Genomic DNA, 18,008 nt, shown 5'->3' on the forward strand with positions numbered 1-18,008 from the left:
GAAGGAGGTGACTGCAGGTGAGGTGGTGAGTATATGGTGTTTTATGTCACGGGTGGGAACAATGGGATTGGGTGTTATATGGAAGAGAGGATATTATGTCAAGGCAGGGCCAGGGTGTATGGCAGGGTGTGTATTATGATACGGTAGAGGTATATAGCAGGGAGGGGATTATGGCAGTGTGGGTATTCTATGACATGTTAAAGAGGTATATGCCAGGGTGGGAATTATGACCAGGGAGTGGGTTTATAGCTGGGAGGATATTATGACAAGGCAGGGGTGTATATGGCGGGGGTGTATATGGCAGAGAGGGCAGGGGTGTTGAAATTTCAAAAAAAAACTACTTGTCCAGGGACTAAAGTGTTTGCCCAATCTACTTGTCTGCCGTGACAATCTACTTGTCCTGATACAAATCTTTATTGATAGTAATTTAGGAGACAGACCTGGTGTAGGGGTGATAGGGATGTAGTATGGGTAAGACACATAGTGTGGGGGTGGGATGTAGTGTGTGTAGGGCATTGTAAGGCACATAGTGTGCTGTGAGATAGGGTTGGCAGAGTGAGGTGGGGACAGGTGGCAGAGCGTAGGAGGGAGGGGCTGACAGAGCGTGGGAGGGAGTGACAGGTAGCAGAGTGAGGGAAAGAGGGAGTGACAGGTGGCAGAGTGAGGGAAGGAGGGAGTGACAGGTGGCAGAGTGAGGGGGTGGCAGAGTGAGGGGATGACAGGTGGCAGAGTAAGGGGATGACAGGTCGCAGAGTGAGGGGGTGGTAAGTGACAGAGTGACTGAGGTAGGGGGTGACAGGGTGACTGAGGGAGGGGGTGACGGACAGATTGACTGAGGGGGGTGACTGGTGACTGAGGGAGGGGGTGACTGGTGGCAGAGTGAGGGGGTGACTGGTGGCAGAGTGAGGGGGTAACAGAGTGACTGAGGGAGGGGGTGACTGGGTGACAGGGTGACTGAGGGAGGGGGTGACTGGTGACAGAGTGACTGAGGAAGGGGGTGACAGGGTGACTGAGGGAGGGGTTGACTGGTGACTGACGGAGGGGTTGACTGGTGACTGAGGTAGGGGGTGACAGGGTGACTGAGGGAGGGGTTGACTGGTGACTGAGGGAGGGGGTGACATGGTGACTGAGGGAGGGGGTGACTGGTGACAGTGACTGAGGGGGGGTGACTGAGGGAGGGGGTGACTGGTGACAGGGTAACTGGGGAGGGGGTGACTGGTGACAGAGTGACTGAGGGGGGTGACAGGGTGACTGAGGGGGTGACAGGGTGACTGAGTGGCTGAGGGGGGATGAGAGGGTGACGGAGGGAGGGGGTGACAGGGTGACTGGTGACAGAGTGACTGAGGGGGGGTGACAGGGTGACTGACGGGGGGTGACAGGGTGACTGGTGACATGGTGACTGGGGGGTGACTGGTGACAGGGTGACTGAGGGGGTGACAGGGTGACTGGGGGGGTGACTGGTGACAGGGTGACTGAGGGGGGTGACAGGGTGAGGGGGGGTGACAGGGTGACTGAGGGGGGTGACAGAGTGACTGAGGGAGGGGGTGACAGGGTGACTGAGGGGGGTGACAGGGTGACTGAGGGAGGGGGAGAGAGGGTGACTGAGGGAGGGGGTGACAGGGTGATTGAGGGGGGTGACAGGGTGAGGGGGTGACAGGGTGAGGGGGGTGACAGGGTGACTGAGGGGGGTGACAGGGTGACTGAGGGAGGGGGTGACAGGGTGTCTGAGGGGGGTGACAGGGTGACTGAGGGGGGGTGACAGGGTGACTGGTGACAGGGTGACTGGGGGTGACTGGTGACAGGGCGACTGAGGGGGGTGACAGGGTGACTGGGGGGGTGACTGGTGACAGGGTGACTGAGGGGGGTGACAGGGTGAGAGGGGTGACAGGGTGACTGAGGGGGGTGACAGAGTGACTGAGGGAGGGGGTGACAGGGTGACTGAGGGAGGGGGTGACAGGGTGACTGAGGGAGGGGGTGACAGGGTGACTGAGGGAGGGGGTGAGAGGGTGACTGAGGGAGGGGGTGACAGGGTGATTGAGGGGGGTGACAGGGTGACTGAAGGAGGGGGTGACAGGGTGAGGGGGTGACAGGGTGAGGGGGGTGACAGGGTGACTGAGGGGGTGTGACAGGGTTACTGAGTGGGGGGGTGACAGGGTGACTGGGGGGGGTGACAGGGTGACTGAGGGAGGGGGTGACAGGGTGACTGAGGGAGGGGGTGACAGGGTGACTGAGGGAGGGGGTGAGAGTGAATTTACAATATTATTATCTTACCTTAATTCAGGGGCAGTCTCTCTCCATCCCAGCTAAGGCAGTGCAGCAGGTGCAGGCAGAGTGGCCGCAGGGGAGAAACCTGGCAGAATGCACGCTCTGCACCCCCTGCTGGCACACTCCATAACAGCATCCCTGGTGCTCAGTGATGACTCAGAACACAGGCTGGAAATCCCCTCCCTGTGCTCTGACTCACTCACTGAGCGCCTGAGCCGCGAGGGAGAGGACGACCAGCAGGAGGGACAGAGTGTGGCACCCCCCTACTGGATGGCACCCGGGGCGGACCGCCCCCCCGCCCCCCCTTAGTACGCCACTGTCGAAGAGTACACCTTCTGGAGTATAGGAACGAGCAGTAATATCAAGAGCTCTGACATCAGAAACCCTCTTGCAAGAGATTAAACAGAGGACCATGACTAGCTTTGCTGAAAGTTGCTTCAGAGATAGAGAGGCATTAGTCAGCCAGGATTTGAAAAAGTAGGATGATAGAAACGTCCCATAAAACCGAATAATGCAGTAAAGGGGGAGGAGCAAATCTTATTGTGCGGAGGAGTCTACACACCATAGGGTGGCGACCAACCGGGGTTCCATCCAAACCTAGGTGTTCAGCAAATATAGAACCACAGTAAAGGTTCACTGTGCGATAGGCTTTACCATCATCGAAAAGTGAGGTGAGGCAGTTGAGGATCGAAGTCAGAGGAGCTGATATGGAATCCAAGTTTCGTTCCAGGCACCAACCATGCCATCTGCTCCAAGTAGACAAACCAAAAAAATTATTAAAATAATAAAAAAAAAATAATAATAAAAATGCCCACCCCCCACCAAGGCTCTGAAACACACACACAAACACACACTGCATCACACACACTCAAACTGCACTCATACACGCACTGCACTCATACACACACACTGCACTCACACACACACACTGCATTCATACACTGCATTCATACACACACACTGCCTTCATACACACACACTGCATTCATACACACACACACTGCATTCATACACACACTGCATTCATACACACACACTGCATTCATTATATACACACACTGTAAATAAATTCTCAATTAATATAATTTTTTTAGAATCTAATTTTATTTAGAAATTTACCAGTAGCTGCTGCATTTCCCACCCTAGTCTTATACTCGAGTCAATAAGTTTTCCCAGTTTTTTGGGGTAAAATTAGGGGCCTCGGCTTATATTCGGGTCTGCTTATACTCGAGTATATACAGTAGCTTATTTCCCACTTTGGAATATACCTTTTATCTTGTATATCAGTATACCAATTTAAATCTCAAAAAAGGGGGAAATACACAATCATAGGACAGTATGTTTGACAATTAAATGTATAAAATATGGAAAAAAAACACTCACAAGGGTAGAGCAATTTAGTCTGCCCTAAACTTAGATGGCGTCTTGTGCAACATATGCAAACTGGAAGCTGTGGTGACAGTAGAAATCTTTATTGGTATTCACAGAATAAGTGAAGCCTTATCTAGACCCTTATTGGGCTTCCAACCCGTCTTACTGAGGAATTTAATTATTCTTTGATCAACTGCAGGCATCCTGCAAGTGTCCTCTGGGACCGTAGGGCGTGGGCATTCTGCCTACAATTTATTTCGGGTCGCCTTGTCCAAAGGCTTGCGTACTCGTGATACTATATATCTGACTATGTGGTCTGAGGGAGACCATTCTGCTGACTGTGGATGGCACAGATCATCAGGGTCAAATAGGGGCTCACCATGGGTATCTAAAATCTTACCTGTGTCCCCTAAGGCCCCATGCTCTATATCAATTTTAGCAGGTTTCACCATAATAGTGTCCTGGGAAGAGTCAGATTCCTTGACTCCAATGTCAGAATCAGGATCCAATGGATTCTCTGAATCGTCCATATAGGACTCCTCCTCAATATCGCTGAGATCTGACTCAGAGTCTAATTGGGCTTTTGCCCTCTTCCATAGTCTAGCCGATTTTGCCCGGATAGTGGTTCTATTGCGTGGTGGCAGATTAGTCCCGCCATCTGTGACAGGTGTAATGTCCATCTCTGATATTAAGGAGTGTTTTACCTTAGCGAGAGCTTTGCGGCCAGATTGAGGCTGCACAGTAGTCATTAAAGACAATGCCTGAGTAGTAGTTTGCTGAAGCAATCTCTGTGCCTGTATTAGGGCCTGTGCAAACGTCTGTGACAGGAAGTTAGACATTACTCCCATAGCAGACATTAGGGTCTTAGTCGTGGCTTTCAACATAGCATTGTCAATCAAAGCCTGCATTTCAGCAGGAGCATCAAACTCAGCGGAGAAAACCGCTCCGTCTCCAGATGTATCTGGAAATGCTTCAAAAGCAGCCTGAATGGGTACAGTAGACCCAGAGGGTGCTGAGGCATTCTTGTCAGATGGCATTATTAAATGAGAACTGATGACTGCAATAAAAGAATAAAACATAAGTGAAGGGTTGATTAACCCAAATAAAGGATCTAGGATAAAAGGAGGAAAAATGTACTCACAGGAGGTGAAACAGGCAAACATTTTATTCAAGAACACCAAAGCTGTCCGACCGCCACTAAAACTAAACCCCAACTCTGAGTTCCGGCAGCTGAGGTCAGTACTAGGGTCAGAACGCAGAAAAAAAAACAATAAAATGGCTGCCACAAACAGAAATGTCGGCGCGTATGGCAAAACACACGAACAGGGGCAAAGCCTGCGCTCGTGTGGAATGGTCGCGTAGTGTCTGAGCTCCCCGGCCGATGTCTATTTTAGCGTTAAATACAGTGGTATATCAGCTAAAGGAGGACATTGGAGTTAGAGGACATTGTTCCGTTTTAAAAAGGACATTGTTGCCTTTTTATTTTATACTTTATTATAATCAACCTAGTTTTTATTTTAATCAATTTATCCTGGTTCCAGAATTCATTTCAACAGATGGGAGTGCAGTCCCAAACCTGCACAACGCTGTGGAATTGAGTCATTAATTCTGACTCCAGATATTGTAAGTACTCACTTGGGAATCTGCTTTATATATTAAGAACAGCATTAGCAATACTGCGCAATCGTTTGTGCTTTTACTTCCCCCTGCAGGACAAGAAATTTTGTTCTGATAATAGGGGTGGGTCTAAACGGACCCAGAAGTGATACACACCAGAGCTGGGTCTATAGCTCTCTGTTTGTGAGTTTAAATATTATTATATTAATCTCTGTAAAATTATATACAGTCTATACTATGTCTGATTATCTTTTATAGATATCAACACATTTTTTCTGGCATTCAAGGGAACATCCCTCAATTTCCCAAAGGTGAATAATTATATAATCTCCATAATACACAAGCGCTTCATTCTTTTTACTGTACAATTTCGTTTGTGATTTTAGAAGGTATCGCATGAATGCATAGCAGCTGGTTTTTAAATTTTATAACATGACAGGAGGCTTCGTATTTGCTTAAGTCTCTCTTTACTAGAACTCCACAGCAGCACAGAAAAACAACCAATCAGAAAAAAGTTAGGTACTATAAAACTCCCCTCCCCATGCATCATTTCCTCTTTCTTTGCTGCTCTGCAGACAGTACAGGTCAGAGTACCACTGCCTCCTGCTTCTAGTGGGTGGCTTTGGGATTTATTTTGACTTATTTATGATTTATATTTATATTATTCAGTTATCATATTGTGTATTTATTTTTATATATTTTATATGTATATACTGTATTTAGTTATATATTATATTATTTTCCTTTTATATATTTTATGTTTATTTCTGTATTTAGTTATTTATTATATATTTTTATAATTATTTTCCTTTTATATATTTAAGGTTTTTAGATTTAGTCATATGTTTCTTGTTTATATATGTATATATACTGTATTTTTATATTTATTATTTATATATTTTACAGTTTGTTTTTTAGTGGCTTTGGGCTTCTGCCCGTTTTTTTTTCCTCATTGCTCCCCCTGTTTTTGGGGATGTTTCCTTTAGGGGGGTTTCCTGGGGATCCTTTTGGTTTTGCCCCTCTTCCCTTCCCCCCCCCCCCACTCCCTAGCGCCCTCCTATCAGCCCCCGCGGGCTACGGGCGCTCTGCCCGGGGAGGCAGGAGACTAGCCGTTTGGCTGCCTTTTCTGTCTCCCCGAGCTCCAGTGTGAGCATGCCGGCGCCCGGGGTTACTCGCGGTCAGATGCGAGTACCCGGCGGCCGGGTCAGCTCACACACGTGGCCGCCTCGCCGCGGCCGGCTTCTTTGGAGCCACGTGCAGCCGACCGGCGAGAGGGGGGTGCACCTACTCACATCCCCCCCTCCAGCCGGACCGCAGTGTTCTCCTCTCTGGCATTCTGGCTCTGTAACATTATGCATACAGAGCCAGTCTGCCAGTGAGCTCAAGGATAAGCAGAATTAGTTTTTCTGCTAACCAGTTGGTTTTTATTTCTATTACAAATAGGGGATACCTGCTTATTGCCGAGTAACAAGTGTTATTTGGTGAATAGGCTTATAGTCAGTAGATAAGTGCCTATCCATCTCTGGAGTCAGAGAGGAGACTCCTCTAGCATGCTATGCTCTGTACATGGCATATCTACAAAGCTAAGCAGACCTGGCTATGGCTCAAACTGGTATGGGAGACCAGTCTATGCTGACACTGATTCAATTCCATCAGATTCTGTGACTTGTAGAATTGGACTATTATTTTTGCCCTATTCCTGATGTTATACCATGGGTAATATAACCTTCTGGCAGCATGCTGATGATGCATACTATGGATGTAGAAATCTGACTGGTCTGCATGCCCATGCGCATACCCTATTCCCAGTTACGTATTGCTCACTACGTCACGTTTCTATGGACGCAGTTTTCACTGGAACATTTTCAGTTTATACCTATTACAATTGTGATACCGCTATTGCCTGCTGGGCATTTAGGGACTACTAGTCCCAGTTATATGTTATTAACACAGTATTATGCTGTCTAAAGGGTTGGAGTCTGGGGGCCCTATGTCACAGGATGCTCTGAGGATCTACGATTTGTTGGGAACTCTACCCAACTCAGAGGTCCCCATTACTCATTCAATACCCATTGTAAAGCGCTGCGGAATTGGATTGCGCTATATAAATAACATATTAATAATAATGTCATAATAATAATACACAACCCAGGATTGGCCTGCTATGTCTGTGCCCCATTGATTGGCCTGCTATGTCTGTGCCCATTAGAACGGCCTGCTATGTCTGTGCCCATTAGAACGGCCTGCTGTGTCTGTGCCCATAAGAACGGCCTGCTATGTCTGTGCCCATAAGAACGGCCTGCTATGTCTGTGCCCATAAGAACGGCCTGCTATGTCTGTGCCCATAAGAACGGCCTGCTATGTCTGTGCCCATAAGAACGGCCTGCTGTGTCTGTGCCCATAAGAACGGCCTGCTGTGTCTGTGCCCATAAGAACGGCCTGCTGTGTCTGTGCCCATAAGAACGGCCTGCTATGTCTGTGCCCATAAGAACGGCCTGCTATGTCTGTGCCCATAAGAACGGCCTGCTATGTCTGTGCCCATAAGAACGGCCTGCTATGTCTGTGCCCATAAGAACGGCCTGCTATGTCTGTGCCCATAAGAACGGCCTGCTATGTCTGTGCCCATAAGAACGGCCTGCTATGTCTGTGCCCATAAGAACGGCCTGCTATGTCTGTGCTCATAAGAACGGCCTGCTATGTCTGTGCCCATAAGAACGGCCTGCTATGTCGGTGCCCATTTAAAGGCCTGCTGTGTCTGTGCCCATTTAAACGGCTTGCTATGTCGGTGCCTATCTGCATGGCCTGCTATGTCGGTGCCTATCTGCATGGCCTGCTATGTCGGTGCCTATCTGCATGGCCTGCTATGTCGGTGCCTATCTGCATGGCCTGGTATGTCGGTGCCTATCCGCATGGCCTGCTATGTCGGTGCCTATCCGTATGGCCTGCTATGTCGGTGCCTATCCGTATGGCCTGCTATGTCGGTGCCTATCCGTATGGCCTGCTATGTCGGTACCTATCTGTATGGCCTGCTATGTCGGTGCTTATCTGTATGGCCTGCTATGTCGGTGCCTATCTGTATGGCCTGCTATGTCCGTGCCAATTTGCTTGGCCAACTATCCCGTGTCCATTCGTTTGGCCTGCTGGGCCTGTGCCCTTCTGACGGGCCTACTCTATTGGTGCCGAACCCCTTTTAGGCCGCAGACCTGGGGGAATGTCACTGAGGAAATGCCAGTGCCCACCAGTGACAGGGATATTGGCAGGTGTCCAGACAAGCACCTTCGCCATACTACCCAAGAGGACACCTGTGTACGGCCATCTGAATATGGTGGGTAGGGTGAAGGCCCTAAACCTCATGCCTGAAGGACAGGGTTTCTTATCAGGACCCGGTCATACATCTCCAAGGAGGACTTCGCACAGGCAAGGATCGATGCTCAGACACCTACAGGAGAACGCAGTGTTTTCCTTGTCTTTTACATCTACCTCCGTATCTGCTTCCCGGTATCCTTAGAGGTATCGGTAGTTTTTTCCTGCGTTAGGTTAGCTCCTGGCTCTGTTCAGTGGGGCTTACCTGTCTTACCTTCCGGCCTGCTATTTGCCTTCTATCTGAGATAGAATTTACGTATTTTTCTCTTATCTACGTTATTTTTTCGTTTTTCGGGACTTCTTTTTCCTTTCGCTCGGGTCGTCGAGAGGCCTGACTTGACCTCTTCCGACCTCCCGGGCGCTTGTGGATTGCGGAGAACGTCTCCAGCTTTCCTCAGGCTACCAACGGTCATCCTGGACCCCGCGCGCGCGCACGGGATCCGGGCGGTCAGTTGGTAGTTTTCTTTCTCATTGTTGTTTTTCCCTAGATTGCCATCAGCCTTATGCTGATATTAGTATTTTGGTGTACCCTACAATTGGTCACCCTGAGTCTCTTGGGACTCTAGTTTGGACCACAGGAGGGTGCGGCCCTCCGTCATCTCGATCCAGGGATACTTTATTTTCAGGTACAGAGAGCGAACCACTCTCAGATACAGGACCGGACACTGATTTGTTATTAGAGGGCGCAGCCCTCCCTCAACCTCGGCCAGATATTGTGCTGGATACAGAGGACATGTTTGGAGGACACATTCTCATAGTGAGAACCGGTCACGGATGTAGACTGGACCGTTTGGTTATTAATGGGCGCGGCCCGCTCAGGCTATCAGCCGGACGCTATCACGTTAATCGATCACATATGTAGAGAGCGCGGCTCTCTCATACACTCGACACTCTACAGTGCCGACCATTTGCTCATCACACAAGACATCGATGACTACATAGAGGGGCATCCCTCCTGCATTCAATTAGATCTGACGTAGGTGCTACTGATTTCGTTATGGAGGACGGCCTGGTCATGCAAGATATACATATTTAGACTGGATCCCTCTATTTTATCTCCGGTAATGGATCGACTAGATCCGGACCTCTGTACCACACGCGAGAAATACCCACAGAGGTATACAGGGGGAGACTCCCACTTATTTACACACACTCCTGGAGATGGTATGGCTAATGGATGAGCCTCAGGTAGTACGAGAGTACAGGGTTTGGTATATTCTGTACCACATAAGACTGAGAAGTGCTTTCAGTTTTGGATACCCAGACCATTACGAACAAACTGCGCAGACAGTTTCTCTCATATCAAGATGACAGATACGGACACCTTCATGGAGCAGACGGGCACTGCCTTGCTCGGGTAACAAGACTAGAGAAGGCCTACTACCCGGTCTGATGGTAAACCGTATGCATGGTTCGCATGGCATGACCGGAAACCCCGGTTGTCTTGAGTTCCCCGGTCATTACGATCTTGGGATAAGATGGCAGTACTGCCCCATCTCCTCGGAGCACATACCTGGTGAACAGGGTTCGCAGATGGTGGGCCTTCCATCTATACTCTATATATTCCTCACGGGAGCCGTCTTGTTTTGGATTCGCACTAACCCACTTTTTCAACTACCGTCAAGGAGACCTACGAGTCTCTATGGAGGTACCTGGTGTGCCCCAACTCCTACACAGACACCAAAGTCGGGTCACGTCCTACCGCTGGAGTACGGCTCAGGATGGTAGCAGACTCAGACAGAGCTGCCGACATTCTCTAACAGGACGACACATGTTTCGGACGGCTGAAGCTGGACCCTTCTTCTTTTTTCACTATATCTGCTCTCTGGAGTCGCCTGTCATGAGCGAAGGGACTTTACGCCTTGCCTGCGCAGTGGAGAACGCGGGAATCCAAGCAAAGAAGAGAGGTACCCCTCTATAGGGAGACTTTGACTTCAATTTCAAACTCACATTCCTTGTCCTAGGGTCTACTCCATCCCTTTGAATATCTCTGGTATTCTCTATTCCCAGAATAGTCGACCACCGTTCATCCACACAAGTTCTGTTCGGAACCCTGAATGGACATCCTTTGGGAGTCTTTTCTCTACCGCAGCCGAGGATTACACAGTCCATTTGGAATATTGGAATCACTTAGGATACGGCTGGTTTGACCACACCCTTGCCTGCATACTAACTTATTCTCGGATGAAACATCTCACCGGGTAGGTCAGGAGGGAACGAAAGATCCTACTCGGTTCTATTGTGATATTGGTGGTGGACTTAGGCGCATTCCTTGAGATTGGAGATCTACCTGCAAGGCCACATTGCCGGATGACCCTGGCACGATCGGAGGAGCCACCTTACAGATCAAGAGTTGAGACGTGGTGGCAGTTTTGCTTCTTGCGACCCTAAGTCCGCAAATGACCTTCGACTTTTTACAACTACAGGAAAATGGCTGATAGGTCAGATTGCCAGCCCTTGGACCGACTGCTAGGAAACAGGTCGCAACACCACTTACAATGGATCTATCGGCGTAGGGTGTTTTTTTCCGCGTTTGAGATACTTCGTCGGCTGGCATCTTCATTGATCCGTCTTCTGTCGTTTATCGCAGTTGTTAAGTCCAATTGGGATTGCTCTGATATCTCCTGGAATAGGTACCAGCGACACAAACAGCGTTGGATTGGTGAATTGAGCGTTGAAACAGCAAATACGAAGCCTCCTGTCATGTTATAAAATTGTAGATTATGCTAGCTTTAGTGTACCTATAATCTTAATTTTATTAATGACAGGAGGCGAGTATTTCCCACCCATTCTTATCCCTCCCTTGTTCAATGTTAATAGTTTAGATTATCAGGTACGTATGCAACTCTGCTTGTTGTCTCTGCTACCTGTCACTTGTTTCTTATGTCTGTTTTTCATATGTAGGGTTGGGATATCTCATATTAAGGTAAATTTGGTTGTTACACTGGGTGCCTACATGTTTGGTTCGGAGTACATTTCATTGGCTAACCAACCCTTTCGATTCTGTTTTTCTCTCGTTTCAGTTTACAGTCCATCAACACTATCTGGTTTGACAGCTCTTCTCGGATGGCGGACATTGTCATATTCATTGTATCTAGGACTTCGTTTCTTCCCCATTATTTTTTCTGTTTTTTGTTCTGTTTTATCGCAGCTTGAAAGAGGAAATGATGCATGGGGAGGGGAGTTTTATAGTACCTAACTTTTTTCTGATTGGTTGTTTTTCTGTGCTGCTGTGGAGTTCTAGTAAAGAGAGACTTAAGCAAATACTCGCCTCCTGTCATTAATAAAATTAAGATTATAGGTACACTAAAGCTAGCATAATCTACAATTTTTATATATATTGACAAATTAGACAAGTGGTAAATAAGCGCTGGTCCTTATCCAATATCAGCTAAAACCACTCCACTAACCCGGTGTACCCACAATGTTACAACGGGGGTCACGGAAAACGGCAGATGCCAAGGAGAAACACTCCTTTTTTGCGCCAAAAACAGCGAGCATGCGGATGGCCGTGCTGCAATCTCAAGATGGCGATGGCAAAGACAGAGATATGTCTAGGCCGTAATCCTCGCAGGACACTATGTAAATACAGGGGGATCTGTTCCAAAAAATGCTGGACGACATATGCTGCTAAAATTCAAGCTACAGTACAGTCAGCAATCTCGGATCTCAGGCGAGATCTAATGGATTTAGGTAACCACACGGCCCGCATAGAAAATAAAATGGCAGAATACACTGAAGCACATAACAGCTTCACAGAAAAATTGGAGGAGCTGGAAGCCAGACTGGAGAAGCAAGAACTGGAATCCATGGATCTGGAAGACAGATCCCGAAGGCAAAACCTGAGGATTAGGGTTATCCCTGAGGATATACAAGTGGCAGATCTCACCGTCTTTTTGACAGGGCTATTCCAGGCCCTAACCCCTGATATCCAACCATCCATCCTCCTAATGGATAGGGTGGCAAAACCACAACACCTACCAGCTTCCACTTCAAGAGACATGCTAACTAAACTTCACTACTATCAAGTGAAAGAGGTTCTCCTCCAATCTAAAAGGCTGCAGCAAGACTTACCCGAGCCATACAAGAACACCCAGGTATTTGCTGATCTGTCTGCAGAGACACTTTGATGGAGAAGAACGTTCCGTGAAATAACCTCTGAGCTGAGAACCAGAAGAATCCCATATCACTGGGGCTTCCCGAACCAGAAGAATCCCATATCACTGGGGCTTCCCGAACTACTAATCTCCAGAGATGGCAAGGCGCAAGTGGTGTCCGATGTCACTGAAGGCAATCGACTACTACACAACTAGGGCATCGCCATGGTAGCATCGGGAGAGGGCACCAAACATCATGCAGAGATCCGGCAAGAATGGAGGACCGTTCAACATTCAAAGGCTCCCAGGGTTATGGTGAAACAGTGAACGTTGAATGCAATGAACATTCCCACATTCCCTACACACCAGAGATTTAGCTCCATAATGGAGCACTAGGACACAGCTTCGCACCAAGTTTCTCTAAGACTGTGCGGAACGGCGCAGAAATGACACCGGATGGGAATAGGTAATATGCATTGCCTCACTGTTTTCAATTGTCCACTCGTATTCCGAAAGGGGAATAACCCAATGTTTAAGGTTGTGTTTTATTGTGTAAGGGGGGTAGAGCCTTTCAGGAACACCCAAGTTAATGGGGTGACATGACAACACCTCTTAGGACCTCATAGACAGCCTAGGGCCACAACAGAGTCACAAAGAAGGCCAGTCTCCCTACAACGTACCGCCTCATGTAGATGAGTCGTTATTTTGCCTCCTCCCCCTACCCTCAACCTTTGCAAACAATAGAAAAAAAAATAACAAAACAAACAAAAAAAAATATATATAAAAAAAATAATAATAAAAATCAAATAAAATCTATCAACATTAGTTGTGTTCTTCGCCTGGCAGGCTTGCAATATAGCCGCAGTAGCAGTACAGTCCAATGGGTCACCAGGAGACCACTTTAATGTGGGTTAAAGGGTTCAAATACCCACGGTCACTTTAGGTTTAAGGTTTAATCGCAAAGGGCAAACTTTCTAATATAGGAGACATGTACTAGAGCCAGAAGCGGAGGGATTGCGGTTCACTGGGTGACCTGTAGGCCGGACCTGACTCCTTACACTCCCCGCATGTCGTAGCTAGTGGGATTAGCTAGCGGGATGGAGTTTTAGCAGGGAGACCAGTTGGGCCCCGATGTTTGAGTTATCTTTCTGTATATATGTTAGGTTTATTGTTTATTTAGTCAATACTGTAATTGTGTACTTGATTACCTATGTCTACTTGCCAAGAAGTAACATTATGTGGCCACTGCCAAGGGTAGGCAAAAGCATGACACCACATGTGTACTGGTGAACAGGGGTCACCCACGGCATCAGGGGTTCACTTCTATGACATGCCACAGCTAGGGCCCAAAAAAGGGGTACATTAGTGCACACATCCAGAATCAAAAATCAAGATGCACAGAGATACGCCACCTTTTCTAGTAAACACCTTAAACAAGTATGAAAATATACTCCCATAATGTACAAGGACTGAACATCCCTTACAAGAGACACATTTTACCTAGGGAACTCAAAAGGGCGCAAGCAGATATTGTGTGCTTGCAAGAGACACATTTTTGCACGAATGCCCACCCACAACTGGGAATACACCTATACCCTCACTAACTCCATGTCACTACTCCACATAAATCAAAGGGGTCTCAATACTTCCCACCACATCATTGATCCTGGAAGTAGGTACGTCATTTGGCAGTACACAATAAATTAATTAGAGTACACATTGGTAAATGTTTATTCCCCGAATACCAATCAAAGAAACTTCCTACATAAGGTCCTCACTAAAACCAAAAAAAATGAGGAAAGGCACCCTCATAGTTTGTGGAGATTTCAACCACACTTTCAGCCCACCTCCTCCCCAAACTATGGCACTTTCAAAAAACAATGCAAAGCCCTTAAGATACTGGTGACAACATTTGGGCTACCCGACATATGGAGAGCGCTTCACTCAAGGGGACATAATACATACTCAAGGATTCACGGCTACCTCATGTATGAATCAACTCTGACCAAGCTGCAGGACTGTGACATCACACCCACTGAATGGTCTGACTGAGCGCCGGCGACATTAACGAATTCCTACGAATACAAACACAGAAATCCCTGGCACCTCAACGGGAGACTATTAAATGACCAGCAATTCTGCACCCAAATAGAGATAGAACTGAAATAATTTTGACACAGACTAATGGTCACTCCTAAACCCACACATGCTTTGGTTAGCACACAAAGTGGTGGTGAGAGGTACATTAATAAGTAGAGCTTCATACATTAAACGACAATCAGAAAAAGACATAACTCAATGTAAGCTTCAACTAGATAAATTGCATAGAGAAAACCAAGCACACCCCTCTACAGCAAATAGAACTCAAATAAGTCACCCTGCAAAATAAGATGAATAAGGTCCAACTCACTAGGTTTGGATTTATGCTGAAAAGATTAAAATCGCACACATACGTACAGGGTAACAAGGCCAGTAGACTTCTAGCCCAAAGACTGAAGGACAGACAACAACAAACACGCATAGCATACATAATAAATGGGCCAAAAATCACTACTGTTCAAAAAGATATGTACAGAATTTGCAAACTACTATAGCCATATTTACAACCTCAAAGACGACCCGGACATTGCATGCCCCACGGACTCAAGTATACGAAACTACCTATCTGAGCTCCCCCTACCGACACTGACAGCGACTCAGAAACAAACCTTAGCAGCTCCCATTACAGAAGACAAAATCCTAGAAATTATATGCCAAAATCTTAACCACCCGACTCAAGACAATCCTGCCATCAACCATATCCGACGATCAAGTGGGCTTTGTACAGGGGCGACAAGGACCGGACAACACAAGGAAAGTGATAGACATACTACAGACAATACACAGACCAGACGCAAGGACTGATAATTACCTTAGACACTGAAAAAGCTTTTGACAGACTGAATTGGCAATTTCTAGAAGCGGTTCTTACAAAATTTGACTTCCCGCAAGAATATCTGACAGCTATTAAAGCCTCATACAGCCTCCTAAACGCTTCGGTATCAACATCGGGTTTCTTGTAAGACCCATTCAACATTACTAATGGCACGCAACAGGGCTGCCCTCTGTCACCACTCCTCTATGTATTTGCATTAGAACCATTAGCAGAAGCTATAAGACGAAACCCTAATATTCACGACATACCGATAGGAGATAACGAATACAAACTCAATTTATTCGCGGACGATGTCCTGTTGACACTATCCCAACCAACCATCTCCCTCCCCAACCTTCAAAAAAACAACATCACTACAGCGTTAAATCGTACTACAAGCTAAACATCAAGAAAACCCAAGCGATGGGAATAGGCATAGACAAAAGTACTATGGGGAGACTTCAACGGGCATTCAACTTCGACTGGAGACAAGACTACCTCACATATTTAGGCATCAAATTGACAAAATCACAGCACTCTTTGTTTAAAATGAACTATCAAAAACTACATGCAGAGATAGACAACACATTAAAGGCATGGGAAAGAAAATACATATCCTGGGTGGGTAGGTGTGCGGCAATCAAAATGGTTAACACCCCAGACATGGAAAAAGGCCTTTGCAGCGCTTAGAGGCCTGTCATCCTGCACCTCACACTTCGAGATCTCGAGGAAAATATTATACAGGTGGTACCTGACACATGTTTCCACCAAGCTGGAAATCTTTTCTTGTCTAGCCAGAGCGAAGGAACACTTCCACGGTTCATAAATATGTTTAGACAATAACAGATGTAAGAGACAATGTCACAAGATGTATTGCCATTCTGATGTTGCAGCACCCTTCCCCCTTTTCCTTTCTGTATCCCTATGTACATGCTTTCATGCATGGAAAACAATACAAATTTAAAAACTTAAATTTAAAAAAACAAAAACAAAAAAAAACACACGAACAGAGTTCACAGCACCAGGAGTGTGTTCGTGGAAGCGAACAAAAGGTTATTAGAGCGTTTGTGGCATAAAACGAAAGAACCTTATGTATAAGGCACTTTATGCATTCGCAGGAAAAACCTCCCGAATGCTGCGTTCGCGGAAAAAATCTCCTGAATGCTATTACTGAATGAAAAGCGCCGAACAGGGAAACAGAAATCCCTGAAGACGTCCCTAAGCCCTATTTATTAACCCCTTAAGGACCAAACTTCTGGAATAAAAGGGAATTGTGACATGTCACACAAGTCATGTGTCCTTAAGGGGTTAAAACTGGGCTCAGGCAGATCAGAACTTATAAACAAAGAGTAAGATAACTATATGCACAATATACATAAAACTAAATTTTATTAAAGTAAAATCAATAGATATATAAAACAAAGTATACAAATAATAAAATCAATATTATTAATAGAGCAATAAAAATGTAATAGTATAATTAACATAAATTAAAATATATTAACATATATTAAAAGCAGATTACGTAAATAAAAGATCCCATAGTTAAGAAAACCGTGGGACCTGGTATTACTTAACTGACGGAGCAGCAAAGGAAAAGGATGTAGTTTACTCATCATCGTTTATTATGCTGTTGAGTGGAATCTGATTGGCTGCTCCTATCGCTAGGAAGCTACACTTCTCATGCTATTTATTGTTATCATACTGTTTTAATGTCTTAGAAGAGAGCTTCTTGGGATGGCACCATTATGTGGGCATGGGAACCCTATGTTTTACTTGTATTTGTTAACACGATACCAAGGTGACTGGTCGCTAATTAAATTATCTGCTCAGGTACACACACCAAGGCACTCGGTATGTTACAATTCTGTTATTAACTGTTATTTCTAAGGTTTTTTTTTTTAATATTTAGGTTATCTCCAATATATATATATGTATTTGAACGAAAGACTGCAGTCGTAGAAGGAACGAAAGACTACAGTCGTGGTGGATGTGGCAATACCCACTGACAATAACATTAGGAAGAAGGAACATTTGAAGGTGGAAATACCAAGGACTAAAAGAAGAACTAGAAAGGATGTGGAAAGTGAAGGCAGTTGTGATAGGAGCACTGGGGCTGTGACTCCCAAGTTGGGGGAGTGGCTTCAACAGATTCCAGGTGGGACATCTAAGATTCCTGTCCAGAAGAGTGCAGTTCTAGGAACAGCTAAGATACTGCACATAACCCTTAAACTCCCAGGCCTCTGGTAGAGGACCCAAGAATGAGGAGTAATAAACATACCACCCAGGAGGGGTGAGAAAATCTATTTACATTTTTTTAAATGTTATATATATATTAAATATTCATTAATTAAATATAGAAATCAATGCTTCTGTATTGA

The sequence above is a fragment of the Pelobates fuscus genome, chromosome 3 (genome assembly GCF_036172605.1).
Source record: "Pelobates fuscus isolate aPelFus1 chromosome 3, aPelFus1.pri, whole genome shotgun sequence".
Classification (NCBI taxonomy): Eukaryota; Metazoa; Chordata; class Amphibia; order Anura; family Pelobatidae; genus Pelobates; species Pelobates fuscus.